The 20,314-nt window shown below is 36.2% G+C and overlaps 1 pseudogene; it reads left to right on the forward strand.

Moving 5' to 3' along the window:
- Positions 1 to 4,649: 4,649 nt before the first annotated feature.
- LOC132148522 (forkhead box protein D1-like) lies at positions 4,650 to 6,296 on the forward strand (annotated as a pseudogene).
- Positions 6,297 to 20,314: the final 14,018 nt, after the last annotated feature.

The raw sequence follows: 20,314 nt of genomic DNA on the forward strand, positions 1-20,314 counted from the left end.
CCCATCCATCTATCGGCGGTGGTAACATTACCCTACAATCATCGTTGCCCTGGACCTTTCTTTCTCTTCCAGGATCTCAATTACACTTTGTCTCCAAAATCTACCATTGTATCTCATTGCTCTCATTGTCTTTTCACAAAATTCAACTTTTAACAATAAAAGTCTTATTGTAGTGTTGGCTGCATTTGTGAATCTCAAGAATTTTTTATTTACTATATATATATATATATATATATATATACACACACACAGGTGCATCTCAATAAATTAGAATGACGTGGAAAAGGGGGGAGGGGGGGGTTTGTTAACAGTTGTCAGGTTAACGAGGAAAGCATGAAGCAGCAAATCAAAAAGTGTACAAGGAGTTAAAGAAGAGTTGGTGTTAAAAATCCATCAGAAACTGTCACCTGTCACTTGTTGGGGTGTGAGAGTAACAATGCACATGTGTGGGAGTAGTTTGATCCCTACAAATTTGAAAGTGCACAGGTCTATAACAGGGTTTCTCATTGCTGCTACTCTTGCCCCCCAGCACTGCACATTTTTTATGTCTTCCTCATATAACACAGGTATTTCAGCTTATCATATCATCAGCAAAGACTATGTGTCATGAATTGGGTGGGTCAGATTTATAAATCATACGAGAGTGCAGTGCAAGAACCTCCAGGAGCTAGTCATTTTTTATAAAGATTGATGACAGGGGAACTGCTGCTCTAAAACTATTTAAGACTAAGGTCAAGGTTTGGCTCTCTTGTAATGGTAGAACCCAGTTTGCCTCTGCTGGTAGATGCCGAAAGTGCACCATCTGGACCCCCCAAAAAGCATCTCTCTTCGTTGACATTTTTTCAGATTTCAGAGGTATACATGTTATTGTTTATTTCATTCCAAGTTTTTTCCAACATAGAATGATTTTTGATGTTTTTTAACAAGTCTCATATTATGCTCATCAAGGCTGCATATATTTGATTTTAAAAAAAAAACAGTTAAAACAGAGTAATATTGTGTAATATAAAAATTTTAAATAATGGATTTCTGTTTTAATATACGTTAAAATGTATTTATTAATTTTATTCCTGTGATCTAAAGCTGTATTTTCAGCATCATTACTCCAGTCTTCAGTGTCACATGATCCTTCAGAAATCATTCTGATATGATGATTTATTATCAATGCTGGAAGCAGTTGTGCTGCCTAATATTGTTTTAGAACCTGTGTTTATTTTATTTTATTAGTTTATGAATTTATTACTTATATTTACATATTTATTTCCCCCTATTTTAATCAAAGATATGTCACAAAAGAAACATCATGAATTCAAATTTAATTATTTCACTCATGTAGCCTATAGGTTTAAAAATGAAAAGTGAAGATGTCTGACATGTACTTCTAATTCATAGAAATACTGAAAAATAACCTTAATTACATTAAGTATTAAATTAAAAAAATAACGACATGCCACTTGGTGCCTTCTGTGTCAATTCTGGCAGGGCATCTTACCCCAAAGGTCTAATTTTATCTTTTTACTTCAAAATTTCAACTATATATTTTTACTCCACAAATGGAAAAACTTGAATCTATCATTAAAAAATAGAGACACAAAAAAAATGTTGGTATTCAAAAAAATCATTGATATTCAAAAATCTTTGATATTCAATTCAACATAATAAAATGTCATAGATCACTACTGTTTCCACTGACTACATCTCACAAATGTTGATATTCAGATGAAATGACTAAATTAAAAATAGCATATTTATCAAGTGTTTTTGTGCAGAATATGGTCAAGAGAAAAACTTAAGGTTGTTTGCATCCTACCAGTCCCATACTTTTTAAATATGTCGAATGCATTATATTACTAAATAATGAAGCTGTCTTCCATGTTGCAGCTCATAACTGTGAATAGAGGCGCTCAGAGCTGCGCGTGCTCTTGTAGAGCCATCAGACGCTAGTCAAAAGTTTTAACAGTGGTGTTTTGCTGACACCTATGGACAAAGTATTGATCAACATGAAAGTCGAGACATTTTCAACTACAGTGACCATTTTCTTAAGGAAATAAATGAATGAATGAATAAAGCGAAATATTTTATTATCCAAATGATCCAGAAATCGAGACGAAAATGGAAAGAAGGATGCCATATCAGATATCCACATCCTTAGATTTGAATGCACATTCAAATACATAAAAGTTTATCACAATTGATTGGTATTCAGATTACATTCATTATACTATACTTAAACTTTAGCTTTATATAGTCTAAGTTTAAAAAATAGCTTGCGTTGTTGACATCATTTGTTTTATACCAACATGATTTTCTTTAAAAGCTGTACAAAAGCATTACATGTGAAAAAGCTGAACAGTTTTGTCTGCTGTTGAACAGAATAAGACATAACATAAAGGACAACAAGCAAGGCAGTGGCTAAGCCTGCACCTGTAATGTGGCATTTCTTTAAGAACTCTATTTAAAAGACGTTTGTCTCGATATTACACAGATGCACAGTTTTTCTAAAAGCTATTTCCACAGTATATTTGACAAACGTGTTTGAGGTTGCCATATTGGGAACCAGCTGTCTATTGACGCTGCTTTAAGAAGAATAGCTGTCTTTTATAGACTAGATACAGGCCTATGTGAAATATTTAGTAGCCTATATTTAAGTCCTCTTCCACAGCCGACAACTTTTGTCCCAAGGTGACACTGTTTATTTAGGCTGCAGATATGCCACCAGTGCATGTGCTCAAACACCGACACGTGCAGCCTTTTCAGTTTGAGTCTAGTCGACTCATTTATTCATACCATCTGCACAAGACAACATCTCTATGAGGACAAGCATGAGCAACTTGACCTCAAGATAGTAAGCTGTTTTGAACACAAGACTAAAGACAATCAATTCATTGTGAACTGGTAGACATCTATTAGTTCTGTAATCAGAAATAGAGCCTACGTTAAATGAATCCGCGAATCTAACAGACTTTGTCTGCAGGTTTTATTTTTTGTAAAGATGTGTTTTCAATGTTTAAGACGGCAAGGTCTCTCACGACACCCAATTACGCTACATTTAACTACATTAAACTAGGCTATATAGCCTACAAAGTCCCTGTCGACGGTGCACCCCCTGAATAAAGACGGAAAGACAGATATTTTAATAGGATCTTAAAAAAAGAAAGAAAATAAAAACCTTATAGCAGATATCTACTGTAATTAAATCACATTTTATAATATATAACCTAGGCCTACTTAAAATTATAACGTGGTGACCGTTTGCACCTGAATTTAAATAAAATAATTGCTAAGACAAAAGTAAAAAAATAGGCTAGGCCTACTGAGAACTTTTGTAGCTTTATTGCGTTTACCCAATTAGATATTGCAAAAAAAAAAAGAGAAAAGACAAGAGAGAGAGAGAGAGAGAGAGAGAGAGAGAGAGAGAGAGAGAGAGAGAAATAACATTTTATATAGCAAGTCGCATTTGTAACCTATTGTCGTCTCCATTTGTAGAGTATGTTGTCTATATACATCAACCATACCACATTAAAGCACATTATCTGTGGAACTGCTGCGTCGGGTTTGTATTATTATGCCCCTTTTCGCTTCCAAACCCATCCTTCATTATTTCTGTCGTTGGGCCTGTTTCCAGTCTGAGGACATGCGTGATAGATTTGTGAAATCGTGTCCACGGGCTCCGGTATCAATAAGATTAAATGTGCAGGAAATGTAGAAATCATCAACAGAGAGCTGTAGCATTAAAACAAACACCCCACAGTCTTCAGCAGCCAAATGCAAGCGAATATGGTTCACTTTCATCTCAACGACCCGACTATTTTATATGATTTTCACCAAATAATTAAAGACAACTACTTTAGGTGCAATGGGAAATGCAAGATATTAAGATAGAGGAAACATATGTGCGAAGATCAAAAACAGTACGGCACTTTAATAAATATTATAAATCTGTTTCTTATTTTAGCCACTTTGCATCAAAGCTGAACGAAATTCAGGCTATTTCATATTCTGAAAAAAAAAATCTGCAAGAATTTGCAGCCATTTTACTTTATTATTATTATTATTTATTTTATTATTATTATTATTATTATTTTGTTGTTGTTGTTGCTTTAATTGTCTATTATTTTTACTTTCAGTATTCAATTATTTTTTATGTTATTGTTGTTATTAATTTCTTAACAATTACTAAAATAATAAAAACATTTATACTGCTATAAAAATATATTTCAGATCTTAATGCTGTTCAGTATTCATCAGTCATTATTGTTATTTCATAATTTGTTATTTATTATTTAAAATATAAAACAACGCAGACACAAGTAAAAAAGAATATTAAACATTAATTAATAACAATATGATGACAATACCCCAAACAATATAGTCCTAGGCCTATCCCTTTGTGCAATATGCAACCCAAATATGAATACTGTTAACTGATTTGCTGCATTTCTTAACTTGTGTCCTGATTTAGCAATTTACATTAAACTTAGTCGATTTGAAACGCTATGTGAATAGAGAAATAAATTAAACCTTTTGGTGTTGGTCGATTAGGCTACTTACAGTAATTATATATATGCTGAGATGAGAGAAGGGCTTTTATTAGTGCATGCTAATTTCACCTTTTAATATTTAAAGCATTCAAAGGAGCAGGTAGTTTGTCTTTTTAATTCCTAAAGTTAAGCGACGTAATACCCTGGTGACTTGAGTGCCATGATATCAATCACGGGTCCTTCAGAGGACTGTCTGCGGGCAGAAGCTGGTAGAGTCGCCCGGTTTTCATTGGAGTGGCACTTCATCCTTAGAACTCGGTCATGACATCATCGTCATCCGATTCCCGAACAGCTGCAGGAATCCAGTTGCGTTGGAGTGGACGATGGACACTGCTGCATACGCAGCTCTCCAGTCCTCCTGCGCTCGAATCCTGTGTGGCCAAATTAAATCTCGTGTTGTTAGCGCGTTCGTCTCTTTATAATCCATCTTCCAGGGTGTTCTGAGGAAACAGGGACAGCCCTTTTCAAGTGAAGGAGAGGTTAAGACTCCTGCGCGTTGCCCGTTTCGCGCCTCCAATTTGTGGATTATGACCCTGGACACTGATTTAATGGATGACCTCGTTGTGGACGTGGTTGGAGAAGGAGGCAAGGAGTCTGGAGACGAACATCTTTCGACCTCAACCCTTTCTGTATCCGACCAGGTACATAACAAGCAGGTTAAGGACCGCGTCCCATCTTCCATATGTCCCTCAAGCTCGAGCAAAAGCACTTCGGTGAAGCCGCCCTATTCCTACATCGCTTTGATCACCATGGCCATCCTCCAGAGCCCGAAGAAGCGTCTCACCCTCAGCGAGATATGCGACTTCATCAGCCACCAGTTCGTGTACTATCGAGAGAAGTTTCCAGCCTGGCAGAACTCCATCCGACACAACCTCTCCCTAAACGACTGCTTCGTGAAGATGCCACGCGAGCCCGGTAATCCCGGGAAAGGGAATTACTGGACGCTGGATCCCAATTCATCGGATATGTTTGAGAACGGGAGTTTCCTGAGGAGAAGGAAGCGATTTAAGCGGCAGCATTTCAAGTTTGGTGTGTTTAAAGCTCAGGCGCTGCAGCCGAGTGTCTTTCCGAACCTGTGCCACGGCGCGTACGGGCTCGGCGCGTCCTGCGCTCATTTACCGGGGCTGGATATCTACCCGTTTTGCTTCCATCAACCCATCGGTGTAGCACCTGTTGGGAGTATTTTACCGGCTCTGTCCACGCTTTTCTCGAGGAACTCTGTCACAGCCAAGTCTTTCCCACAGTCCCAAACAATGGCCATCGAGTCTGTAACCCCGGGTCTCGCCTGCGCAATGGACCCGACCTCTCCATACGCGTCCTCAGCACTGTTCAATCCCAGTGGGCTTCCCTCGGGTCGTCAATTTTCAGTACGAGTACCAGAAGCTGCAAGATGTGCACAGTCACGTGGATTTATCCACTAAACACAGACACCTGGCCAGTGTCAGTGACTAGCAGCGCATATTTGGACACTATTTTTTTGTTTGTTGGTTGTTTTTTTCTCAGGAACTATTTCATTTATCCAGAGGTATAACATGTGTAGAGCATCGCGTCGAATGTTTGCGAACATTATATCGAACTTTTGAGTTTAGCTTCTATCAGGAATTCATCTAGTGACGTGTTTCTGTTTCATGCTGAAATTGTTAATTGATGCATGTTATTTTATTGGAATGATTTAATATCGAACGGATCAACTATTTAAATGACGAATTTTCTGATCGCGTTTTGACGGAAATAAAATGGACTTAATTGATTAAATGGAGAAGAAATGTCGTGATTTGTTTATGATTTGGCATGGACACTATTTCCTTTCTTAATACAACCAGAAAACGGTTATAAGATTGTTGAAAAACAAACTGTTTTACTTGCAAAAATTCTCTTTAAATGTGCTGTACATACAGGGCCATTTTGCAGTTATTTTCCAGACGCATCTCACTCATTTCACAACAAGGATAAATAGTTAAATAAGCAACAACCCCGCAAAAAGTAAGATCAGGGAAGATATCGATTGCTAACATTTTAAATACATTCGTTTTAATTATTCATCATAATGTGAATTATTCGCATTAATATGAATGGAAAAAAATAGGAATGATAACTTTTTATCATAATTCCTGATTTTATAATTTTTATCGTAACTCCTGATTGTATGACCATTTTTATATTTATAGGCATAAATCTAAATACAACGTGTGTGTAGCTGTATATAAGTCAGAAATAAATCAGGCCATAGAAAGTTACAATAATTAAAAATATTAAAAATGTGAGGGCAAAAAAGTGCTTTCCTCTGTTAAGTCAGATATATCTCTTATAACATTTGATAAAAAAAATCTAATCTAGGCCTTAATGGTTAGTAATAATTATAGGATTATAGGAGGGGTTTTAAATTGTATCTTGTGCATTTTATGTAATTTTATAACAGCCATGATCATGCTTATTAATATTCAGAATTTATTGAACTGATTCAATTATACATTAATTAATGTTATGTGTTTTACATGGCTAAAATAATGCCTTGATAAACTTGTATCATTTACAGGAGGACATTTATATTGTCACTTAAAGTTTTTGCATAGATCTAAATGGCTGTTAATTTATATCCATCATAAATAATCAGAAAAATTCGAAGTATAACACGTGTCTTGTGTCGGTTTATTTATTTAAGCTTGTTAAGCGGAAATAATCAACCCGATTAGTTTCAAAAACGCTTTACAAATATACATTATCTCGCCTGAGCATGAGCAGATTTCCATCTGAGCGCACATTGTTAATAAACATCAGGAGTCTTGACAGCTGACTCTGACTCAGGTGAATGTTCACACTTCTTCTATTAGTCTGACAATAATTTCAATCGTCAATGTCAAAAGCTCTACACATCATGCATCTATACAGCCTATGACCGCAAGTCTTTATCCCTCTTCTGAGTGCTTTGCCGGGATTTTAGGGCCTCAAATTTAGCTTGAAATTATTCAGTAATAACTTATATTTCTCCCGGGAAAACAACATGCAGGCCACAGATTCGGAAAGAAGAATAATGACACCCTTTTGATATACAGATTTTATTTCATGTGTACTGTGCAGTGTGCTGTTTGTGTAAGTGTTATGTCATAAGTGCATATGATTTCTAAAAGTTTCAGAATACTGCTTCAGTCAGGCTACATAATGAGTCCTATCAGAGAATTTCAAATTAACACAGAATTATGGAAATGGAAATGAAAGAAGCGCACTAGCACTGCTATTTCCAATTAAAAGCAATAAATATAAAGCAGAGGGCAGAGTGTCTTTGATGAGAACTAGAATAAGAGTTTAATCCAATGTGCTGTATGTAGCCCTATATATTCATATTTATTTATATATGTGCGCGCGACACACATCTACCACTGTAAGTCACTGATATAGCAGAGTATTAATTGTTTGTGTTTTCTCATAAATGTAATAGTCACTTTAACTCCGACCACTAACCTTTTGTAATTTTTATTAATACTATAACGTTTGGAAAATGGCATTTAAAATCGTCTACTTATGAATTGTGCATTTTATGTTGCAGAATAGGCTATATAACCTACAGTGGGCCTATATAGCGTTTCAATATATATATATTTTTTTAGTTAATTAGTCGATCCCTAATATTTTGTCATAGGCTACTGACAAACAGTAAAGCAAATTCATGCCTCGGAATTATTAAAATACATCTGAAATAAAACATTCAAAATAATACGGTAGCTAAGGAGCAAAACACCTCGAGAGAGTCACGCATGGCAGAGTCTGCGTGCTGTAGCTATCACTAAAGGCATGTCATCAAAGCAGAGGAGCTCGTAATCTGGAGGAATTCATCTCAGCTGGATCATGAAATCATGTGCCTTAAACCTGCTTTCTGTTTAAATAAAATATATTTAAATAAAACGTCAAATATATGTTTTCATATATGAAACTGAAGGAAATCGTTAATTTGTCTGTAAAACCCGTGACCTCCTTGAATTTGCAATCTTGTTTATTTGGATTTGACCCGCGCTTTGATGTTTGACGCTTTCTAGTCTTTCAGACTTCCTCTTTCTTTAATTCGCGTGACTGGACCATGAGCGTGAACATTATAAGCCTAAACGGACTGCACTGGATTCATTTGTGAGAAAATAAAATAATACAATCGTAGAAGAGCCAGAACCAAAGTTGAGGCCAACCTGAGATAACTCAATTTCCCGCTGGCTGCACCTGACAAAATAAAGGAAACAAAAGGAGTGTGTCTTTGTGAGTGTGTGAGCACAACAGTGTAAATGTGTCCAGCTGACGTTTAGCTCGCCCACACACTCCTTCATAAAGATGGAAAGATTCCTGTTGTTGGCTTTGAATAGCTGCCTCTATTTATCCGCGTCCCAACAGAGATATAGAGACAAATATTTATTTCTACAGTGACCATATCACAGCGCATCTGTGACCCAGCTCCCTCATCCAGCTTAAAGACTATCGTCTTTCCCAGCTGTCAGTCTGTGATCCTCAAAAACAATCTGCGAGATTATTTTCTCCAGTCAAATGGCCGTCTGAGCGCATAATTTAAACAAAATAAGCCATTTCATGTACGAAGACAGAAATCATAATAAGCCCTATGCTACATTTGTGGTCTGAAACTGGATACGTCATCTGTGAAAACTCCACTTCACGCTCCATCAGTGTCACATTAAGCATGTTAATAATATTGTGATTGAGATGAATTGCTTTATTTGACAGCAACCAGCAGCGCTGCCAGCGCGAGACTGAGTCAAACGCTTTATTAGCAATGACGTAGCCTATTATAATTCATATTTTACCCTCCGATACGGTTTGCTTTTACAAGGGAGCAGTGGCGGCTCCAGACAATGGGGGGTCCTGGTCATTTCAACGGGGGTCTCACGAAAACCAACAAAAAATACAGTGGACACGGCTAATAACTGCATATTACTGCATCGAAAATACATTTTGGTCCAAAAATAGCAAAAACTACGACTTTATTCAGCATGGTCTTCTCTTCCGTGTCTGTTGTGTGAGATTTCAAAACAAAGCAGTTTGTGATATCTAGTTCGCGAACGAATCATTCGATGTAACCGGATCTTCTTGAACCAGTTCAGCAAATCGAACTGAATCGTTTGAAACGGTTCGCATCTCCAATACGCATTAATCCACAAATGACTTAAGCTGTTTACTTTTTTAACGTGGCTGACACTCCCTCTGAAGAGGGCCGTGCAGAGACCTTTGGAGGGGCAGGTTCTCAAAGTATAAAAGGGGCACATTGAACAAGGCTTTAAATGGTGCTGTTAAAAATATCAATTCTATTATTCGCGTATTGATATGGATGATTATGTATTGATACAGCAGCAAATGCTTTGATGCAGTTTTGAAAAAGAAACAATAGGGAAGACAATTTTAAGTTTAAAATAATAATAGCTCTGGGATCAGAAACTGAAATGTCTTAAATTGTCCCAACCTGATGGCTTTTTCTTCTCTGTTCTACAGAATAATTAAGAACAGCGGTTATAGTAAAAACTATAGAGAACACTTGTGCCTCTACATTTTCCTCTTTCTCACCAGCCTCTGTCTCCTGGCTTGCTGTTCCCTGCTCTCTTTCTGTCACTTGTGCCTCTACATTTCCCTCTTTTTCTTCCTCTATCTCCATCTCCTCATCTGATCTATTACTTTCCACTCTCTGTCCATCTAGGAACAAGGCTCAATTTACTATTTCAGCATTAATCTATTATTTTAACCATCACTACTACGCTTGCACCTAATCAATATGTCCACCTTAAATATTGATAAAAAAAACTGATACACTGGAATGTAGTGATTAATATTATTATTACTGTTGTAGTTATCTAAAATTGAACACCTTTGCAATGTAAACAAATGACAGGTTACATTTGTTACTCATATTCTTCACACTGCACTTTTATGTCAGGTATATTATACTTTTTTTATTGACATTGATATCTATACATTTATTTTCAGAGATATATGATTGCGTTTACAGGCTAAAGTGGTCTTCCTGTTGTAAACACTGTTGCTTTTGTAGAAAAAAAAAATATTTGTGTCACATTTAAAATATAATTATATTTTAATTCATTTCTGAATTGTTTTTATTTTTATAATGCTAATTCAGAGAATGAGAAAATCTGAATAAGGCTTACCAGTGTTGTGATAATAATTTTTAAGGCACTCTACTTGTTAAAAAATAAATAAGTACTGTAATAAAATAATAGTTCAGTCAAATAACATAAAAAAGGCCAGACCCCTCGATGCCTGTGAAACTTTTCTCCCTCAAACAGCACGCTAGTGTTACTTCTACACTACAGGCTACACACAGCAATATAAACAACATATCTGCATGTTCTCACATTACATCGTTCTTGTAAAATAATAATAAGTAAGTAATCATCAAAATCACTTCGCTGAGAATGAAACACCACTTACCAGCTGCCATGGTGTTGGAAATATCCTCTAGCAATTAAAAAATGTGCGTGCGGCGTGAGGAATCGTCCCAGTCGGATGAGGTCGTCATCGTCAGGTGAAAGGTCATCATGTTGGTCATTTTATTTACGGCTAAATTATTATTAATAAATTGTACTAATATTATGATTGGGCGTGGGCAGGCATTCACAAAAGCGCACTTAAGAGAGCAGATGATCAAGTGAACCGGTTCTTTCGGACAATTCGATCAAATAAACCAGTTGAAAAAAAAACGGTTCACCGGTCCTTTTGCGCTCGATGTAAAGTCATTGGCCATGACTGCCCTTCATTCTAGCCTTCGGTTTACCCGCGCTTATAACATTATCACAGAATCAGTTCAGAGTCAATCACCAAAAGAATCAGTTCGGTTCAGACGCTCTGTGTGTCAGTTTGCTTCACGCTGAATCACACATGTGCAGTATCATCAGCTCCTCGGTTCTCGAATCGGATGCGTCTGACAGAAACGGTTCTCGGTTCAGTGTACGAATAAATGTCGAAATAATTATTATTATTGTTCTGAGTAGTTTGAAGAGAAATATTTTAAAATCTTTATCCCGGACCCCCCAAGACCCCCCCTGGCGCCGCCGGTGCAAGGGAGTAAACGAGCAGGTTCGGTCTGAAGGTCTGCTTGTAACTGACCCGAGAGGCACTTTCTCCTGTCTCCTCATGCCAAGTTTATTTATTTTATTTTATTTATTTATTTAGTTTGACAGGGACATTGTACATTAATAAAAACATTCCTGTAAATGTACCAGAATTAGCCAAGGGCTATTTTTCATCCGTAGTCCCTGGACAAGATGTTACAAGTCAACCTAAACAAAATATGATTAAGAATACATAATAGAAATTTTAATAATTACACAATACAATAAAAAAATCTATTTAAACAATTTAAGATCAATTAAAAACAATGCAACAAAATACAAACAATAAGAGGATGTAATAATATTTAAACAGGAGGTTAAAATAGTTAAAATATAATAGTTAAACAGGAGGGTTAAAGTCATGTACCAGCAGAGCTGCAGAGGTGCTCTGTGGGATATCATGCTCTTTCCAAGCAGTTTCCTAAAAGGGATATTCGGTTCCCTCATTATATTCCTGTGTGTTTGGGGTGTTGCCTACTTTGTTGCATTTGAGCTGTGAAGGTAATAAAGTGATTCAAAGGGTGAAGCAAAAGACATTCATTTAAAATTAATTTGCTCAGAAAGAGATTTCTAATGATTACATCCAAACCTTTCCAAAAAATATATATATATTGTTTTAAGGAACTACACTACCCATAATTCCACAGCAAGTTTCTGTGCTAACAAGGTAACAAGTCTCTCTCTCTCTCTCTCTCTCTATACCTAAGTTTGGTGCTTTGGGCTGTATTTGAAGTATAGAGCTTCTGTCCTTTGTCTCATTGATAACCTCTATAATTGAGACTTTTCAAAGTATTGTAATAAGTATTTATTATTTAATGTCTTTTTGTTTGGTTTAGGTGGAAGGTGGGTGACATTTTGTTTTGCGTTCCTTCTTTTCATTATGCTAGTTTAGGGAGTTAGTTTAGCCTGCTGTATTTTCTTTTCTTTTCTTTGTAGCTTAGCTAGTTAGTTGTAAAAGAGTTAGCTTGTTATGTGTGTTATTTTTGGCCTTGCCCCCTTATGAAATTGATCCCCTTTTTTTATTGGTGAGCATGATTTCACCAAGTACAACATGTTCCTAGATCAATATCCTTGTCGATCCTGGAACAACATTCCAATCAACCAATCAGAACTGAGATAGGTTAGGAGTTAGGTTCTTCTACACCTTGTTAATTAGCTATCATTTCTCACTGATTTTAGGAATAAATTATGGGTAGGGTTAGGTTTAAGGGCAGGGATTTGGTTAAGTCTATATTTGGACATTAATATTGATCCAGGATCATCAAAATATGTTGATACAGAAACATTACTTACTTGGCAAAATCACGGCGACCTTTTGTCATTCTTTTTCTGAATTATGTAAATGAAACAACTCTCTTTTGTTCCAGTTTATTGTGCTTGTTTGGATTACTGTAGCCATTCTGGCCCTGAAGACAGGGTTTTCTCTGCCGTTGCACATCCACTCACCACCAACCATTTATTTCTGTTCTGATAGACTAATATAGTCTAGACCATAACAAAGAAAAGAAAAAACACAAACACACTTTTATTGCTGCCTTAAAATGTTTTGTTACCTTGACAATTCATTTCTTGAAATAACTCCAGTCAACTAATGTGGTGTTGTTTTAAGTGAAATCATGTCGACTTTGAAATATTTGAAATATTTTGAAAATATTTGTTATTTATAGATTATAGAAATAATAGTTATATTTGATTAATCTAAATCACATTTGTTACCTCGCTGCCTTAATATTTTTAGTTAAGATGATAAAATATTTTGCCTTGTGTCAACTTAATGATTGAGACACTTTTTCCATTCAGTTTTTAATTGTTTAAAATCTATTAAAATATATATATATATAAAAACAAACTGTGTCAAAATAAACAAAATCTAAAACCAGTAAGGGTTTACATTAAGTCCCACAACTCTGACAAAAGCAGTTGGTAGGGGTGTAAAAATATACTGTGCTACAATATACAGCAATAGCCTACAAAAATGCGACAATATGTGGACAATTAATTGCAACATAGAGAATAATTCACCCAATAAATAAATAAATAATAAACAAAACTGTCATCATTTACTTACCCTCATGTTGTTTTTCCAAACCCATATAACTTTTGTTCATCTTCAAAACACAGGTTAGAATGTTTTTAATTAAATAAACACTGACCAAAACACACAAATCAAATTCTCATGAGTCAATTCATGTAGATTCAATTTATATTCAATTTATGAGTTTTGAAGCATGGACTTTTTCAATGGAGGGTCTGAAATATCTCTATCGTCATTTGTCTCTCTATCTTCAGTTTTGAAGATGAATGACATGAGGGTGAGTAAATGATGGCATTATTATATAATTATAATTTTGGGTGAACTATCCCTATTAATCTTGCTGTAGAGTTAAAGGTCATTCACACAGATGCAGACTAGTGGGATAAAAAAAGCCAGGTGTTTTTTAAAAAGTAATAAAAGGCAAAAAAAACAACAAAAAAATTGTTTTTATTCCTGTCAAAAATTTAATATGGTGCCAGCCAGACTAAGGTCTAGTGATGCACATACATGTATACATGAGAAAGAAACACACACACACACACACACACACACAAAACAAACCCTCTTTTGATCCATGATACATATAAGTTGGAATTTGTGTGAAGCACAGATTCAGGTGTTTGGCTATAACAGTGATCATTCTGACCAAAACATCATTTCCTTTTGTCACTTTAACAGCTTGAGGCAAAACACTGACATAGTAAGTGACACAAACGAGACCCTGGCCATAACGAATCTGAGATGCATGTAAACAACCGCAGTAAACAGCATCTGTCTCAGCTGTTCACTTGTTATCGGATCATTAGAGACAGTTGTAAACAGTCTTTTTTAATCTGACACTGAAACATAATTGCCCTTTAAAGGCACAATAAAGATCTACTAGTACGACTATGACTGAGTAATGCACCTCCTTAATGAGAGGGGAGATATTGTTTGATGTCAGCACTTGATGTAACACAAATTAAATGATCAGTTCCGCTCACACACACTTTTGCCAACACCACACACACACACACACATTTTTCCTGGCAAAATGTGTGCTGCTCTGTCTCTCCTGTTGCAGTGAATTGAGTTATAAATCACCCCACACCACACTTCATCTTTCGTCAGTGGGCTTGATTCCTTTTTCCAGAACTAAGGGGCCTCTGCTCACTATTTTCCCCAGTTATTTATTTGAGGTGTGACCAAGTAGTGCACATACATTTTGTGTGCACACATATGCCAGCAGTGTTTTTCAATATGTATGTGGGAAATGTGTGCATGCATATGCCCCCTCCCAATTCCCACCCCAGCTGGTTTCTTTGCCAAAATCACTTTGCCAGTAGATGACAGTGAAATACTGCAGGAAAGCCACCCAGAAGGGAAATGAGCTAACACCCCAGCCATGATCCTACACCAGTGGGCAGAGCATATGATTGAATGGCAATGGCAGAGATGGAGAGAGAAAAACGGATGTGCAAATGGTCCATAGGGAAAGAAAATTAGAAATTTAATTAGGATTGCTTAATGTGTCCATGTTACGAAGTGGTGTAGGGTTGTCTGCTAACCTCTGAAGCACCCTGCTGCTTCCATGATGCTCACGCTTAGTGCATACTGGGTAAAGAAACCTGGTGTTTATAAACAGCTCAATAAAACAGTATACTTCTTTCTGCAGTGTGTATTTTTGTATAGTGTGCACAAGGCAGTGTGCTTGACTTCATCATCCATTGTTAAAATTATGGACCAGAAGTAAATAGAGTGACACTGTTTTGTTTTAAACAAATATGTTTTTAGTCACTTTCTAAATAGTAAAAATAAAAATAAAAATTCCACATGAGGGCTTTTGCAGAAATTCCATAATTAATGGTTTCCCAAAGAACCTTTCAGTGAGCAGTTCTTAAAATAACCTTTTATTAGAATATTAGAATGTGGAATATTTTAAAATTCTAAAGAGGCTTTTTTTTTTTGCTATACACTCTTAAAAGTAAAGTTTTTTTTGGCCATTTATAGTTCTGTGATGAATCTTTACATTCCATAAAAGGTTCTTTAGTGGAAAAAAAATACTTTAGCTTTCAAAATGTTCTTTTAAGAAAAATAGATCCAAGAACTGTTTACTGAATGGTTCTTATGTGGCATCACTGTGAAAACCCCCTTTGGGAACCTTTATTTCTAAGAGTATAAAGAACATTTTGTTGAATGAAAAAGTTCCATGGATGTTAAAGATTCTTCATCGAACTACAGATCTCAATAAGTTACCTTTATTTTTAAGAGTGTAGTGTAGTTTCTTTGAATAAATCATGCAAAACCACCATGCAAGACGCCACTAAAATGCAAAATAAGAGTTTATGTGATACACATGTTGCATGATACTATTTAAAAAAAATGTATTCAATGATAAAAAAAACTAAAAACATACATATGCATAACTAAAAATGCAGTATTCAGTACTATGCTTTATTTCCATTCGGAACATTTTTGGTCACTAAACAATTCCCATACTTTTATTTTATTAGATAAAAGTTACAAATATATATTGGATAAAAGTTATTTTTGTGGGTATAGGAATATACAATGGGTAGAAAACATGTTATGTTGTTATGATAGTATATAACAATATTTGACATATTGCAATAGTAGTGAGAGTAGCGTGGCATGGAATTACATTTGCTTCAATAAAAATGAACGAAACGTTATAAAACTGAACGTTACATTTTCAGAAACTATCAAAAATATGCCATTACTAAAGAAGAAAAACACAACGAAAATAAAAAAAATTAACTCAGTCGCACAAATTAAACAGGCTCTTCAAATATGCTTCATTCTTTGTTAATGTTTTTCAAAGTTTCGTTTCCGTTAATCGTGGATTCTGAATGCATTGCCACAGATTTCACTTACGGTTTGCAGTTTTTCGTTTGGTGTTTTGACACAAACCTCTCGTGGGGGCGGGGTTAACAGTGATCTACTCTGATTGGATAGTGAGCTTTTGATGGACAGGTGCTCTCTGACCGGGAAGTACAGATCCCACTCAGTGGCGCACATATGCAACAAAACGATGTTTTGTTTCCTAAATGAAAAATGTTTTTCAACTAAAAACTGAACAAACTTCATCAAATGGTGCTGCTTCAGTTGCTAAACTGGAGCTAAATTCTGCTGTCATCTAATCAGGAAGGGAGCAGGAAGTATAATTAACACATGGGTCAGAGGCTACAGAACCGGGTTAATGTGCGTTTCAGTCTCTGGTTACTGTTGGCGTGTTTTTCTCAGTGAGCCAAAAGCCTGATTATGGTGATGGCCATGCTGCCTATGGTCAGGTGGTTTATTCGAGATCTCCTTCCCCCTCAATCGCTGGGTGTTGCTAATGGAACTGAATGAGGTTTGTGGACCACCAGCAGTGAGCTACAGCAGGAGATTGGCTCTTAACCTTACCAATTCCTTAACCTCAACCTTACGCTTTGATTTGGTTTTCCGCTCTTCTATGTTAACGTCTGCAGCAGTGTAGAAGAACTTGGACCTGGACTTTTAAAAGGCATTGGAACGAGTTTATAGAAGAGAAAAATCATGAGCTGGCATACATAGTGGACACTTAGCCAAACCTCACACTTTGTATCAGATGAATAAAGTATGCTTATTCCCTTCTGATCCTTAATGCAATTAATGCAACGCTCAAAGAAAACTAGAGAGGATTTGGTGTAAAACATCTTTTCTCCTGTACAATCAGTCTCAAATCCCTCATTTAAAAAAATACTGGTTCCCCTTCAAGTCGTGATATTACTACACCGGTCTTTCTCTCTCTAAGTGTGACCTCACTGAGTTGAAACATTACACCATGTTTTAGCAATTGATTACTATGAGTATCAGCAAGTGTGTGAAATGCCACCCTGCCACCCAAACTGTCAGCAGGGCGAGCATGCACTTCATTTCTGCGCTGCCTGCCTTGGTGGTCTCTGGTGTTTGCTATATTTTACCCTTGCCTTTCTTTTTCCCATTTTTTATAGCAAAAAGAAAATTGTTCCTAATTCACTGTTGCTAGAGGGGGGTAATTTGTGGCTTTTGGCAGAGTGTCACAAGCTCCAAATTTGAAAAAGCTGCTGTGGGGAAGCTGTTTTTTACAGCCATGAAGGACACGTTTTGGCAGCGAGAGAGCCAATCACTTTTACATATCAAGGAAAAAACAGAATGAAGCACAGGACGCACTGGAACTGAACAGAGGGTGCAACAAGACAATGTATTGATCTCTGAGGAAGGAAGTAACCCTTGTCTAACATAGTTATCTCCTGTTTTGTATACCTCTTTAGCACTGTTTGCAGCCCATACATTTGATCTTCAGATGTTTCCATGAAGTTTCTGAGAGCCCATGAGATCAAGAACCTGTGGGGCTAACAATATGAAGTGTAAATGAATGAATGTAAACTCTCGAACTTGAAGTGTGCGGTAGCTCCAAATTAACTTGATTTTGAGTCCTGGGTCCTGTTAAAGACGGTGGGAAAAATCATACTTTTTAGAGTTAATAAATGGAACCTCAACCCATTCTACGTACAGTTTTTTATTTTAATGTGAACATACTTAAAGGGATAATTCACCCAAAAATGAAAAAAAAAAAAAAAAAAAAAAAACTGTAGCTGGTAGCCATTTTTCCAATACTATGGAAGTTAATGGCTACCAGAAACTGTTTGGTTACCAACATTCTTCAAAATATTTTCTTTTGTGTTCAACAGAAGAAAGAAACTCATACAGGTGTGTATGGAACAACTTGAGGGTGAGCAAATAACTGACTATCCCTTGAAGGCATGTTCACACCAAGAACGACAACTATATTAGTTCTATCAATAACGGTATCCAAACCAACATACACAAAAACATTCTGTTTAATACAAATACTGCACTTACGTTGTCTGCCTACTGCACAGTGCAATCAGCATAGTGAGATTCATGTACAAATGTTCAAAAAAGACTGAGGAGTTACAATGTGAATCAGTCTGATGAATCCTTCACTGAACATATTATTGAATGAAATCAAGTAATAATTAAGTCATAATTTCCAGTGTTGGAATATTCTAATATATTACTGAATGGATGGATCGAGTATATATACAGGTGCATCTCAATAAATTAGAATGTCGAGGAAAAGTTAATTTATTTCAGTAATTCAACTCAAATTGTGAAACAGACTGAAGTAGTTTAAGTCTTTGTTTTTTTTTAATTATGATGATTTTGGCTCACATTTAACAAAAACCCACCAATTCACTCTCTCAACAAATTAGAATATGACATGACAATCAACTAATCAACTCAAAACACCTGCAAAGGTTTCCTGAGCCTTCAGAATGGTCTCTGACATTCATTGACACCCTTCACAAGGAGTGTAAGTCACAAAAATCAATTTCCAAGAAGCTGGCTGTTCACAGAGAGCTGTATCCAAGCATGTTAAAAGAAGTTGAGTGGAAGGAAAAAGTGTGGAAGAAAAAGATGCACAACCAACCGAGAGAACCGCAGCCTTATGAGGATTGTCAAGTAAAATCGATTCAAGAATTTAAGTGAAATTCACAAGGAATACATTGAGGCTGTGGTCAAGACATCAAGAGCCACCACACACAGACGTGTAAAGGAATTTGCATACAGTTATCGTATTCCTCTTGTTAAGCCACTCCTGAACAACAGAGGTGGTTCACCTTACCTGGGCTAAGGAGAAGAAAAAATGGACTGTTGCCCAGTGGTCCAAAGTCCTTTTTTCAGATGAGAGAAAGTTTTGTATTTCATTTGGAAACCAAGGTCCTAGAGTCTGGACGAAGGGTGGAGAAGCTCATAGCCCAAGTTGCTTGAAGTCCAGTGTTAAGTTTCCACAGTCTTTGATGATTTGGGGTGCAATGTCATCTGCTGGTGTTGGTCCATTATGTTTTTTGGAAACCAAAGTCACTGAACCCATTTACCAAGAAATTTTGGAGCACTTCATGCTTCCTTCTGCTGACCAGCTTTTTGAAGATGCTGATTTAATTTTCCAGCAGGATTTGGCACCTGCCCACACTGCCAAAAGCACCAGAAGTTGGTTAAATGACCATGGTGTTGGTGTGCTTGACTGGCCAGCAAACTCACCAGACCTGAACCCCAGAGAGAATCTATGGGCTATTGTCAAGAGGAAGATGAGAAACAAGAGACCAAACAATGCAGATGAGCTAAAGGCCACTATCAAAGAAACCTGGGCTTCAATACCACCTCAGCAGTGCCACAAACTGATCACCTTCATGCCACAATGAATTAAATGTAATTAAAACAAAAGGGAGCCTTACATGTACAGTAAATGAAGATACTTTCCAGAAGGCCAACAATTCACAAATTGGTTTTATGAAGTATAATAATTTGTTGAGATAGTGAATTGGTGGGTTTTTGTTAAATGTGAGCCAATATCATCACAATTAAAAAAACCAAAGACTTAAACTACTTCAGTCTGTGTGCACTGAATTCATTAAATACACAAGTTTCACAATTTGAGTTGAATTACTGAAATGAATTTTTCCTCGACATTCTCATTTATCGACAAGCGAAATATATATATTAATGGAAATTTAGAACTAAAATGTTTATGAATTTAATATTTTTTGTGCAAATTTAATTGTTTTTTATTTGTATAAGAACAGTTTTACACAATGAAT

This window comes from Carassius carassius, chromosome 9 (genome assembly GCF_963082965.1).
Source record: "Carassius carassius chromosome 9, fCarCar2.1, whole genome shotgun sequence".
Classification (NCBI taxonomy): Eukaryota; Metazoa; Chordata; class Actinopteri; order Cypriniformes; family Cyprinidae; genus Carassius; species Carassius carassius.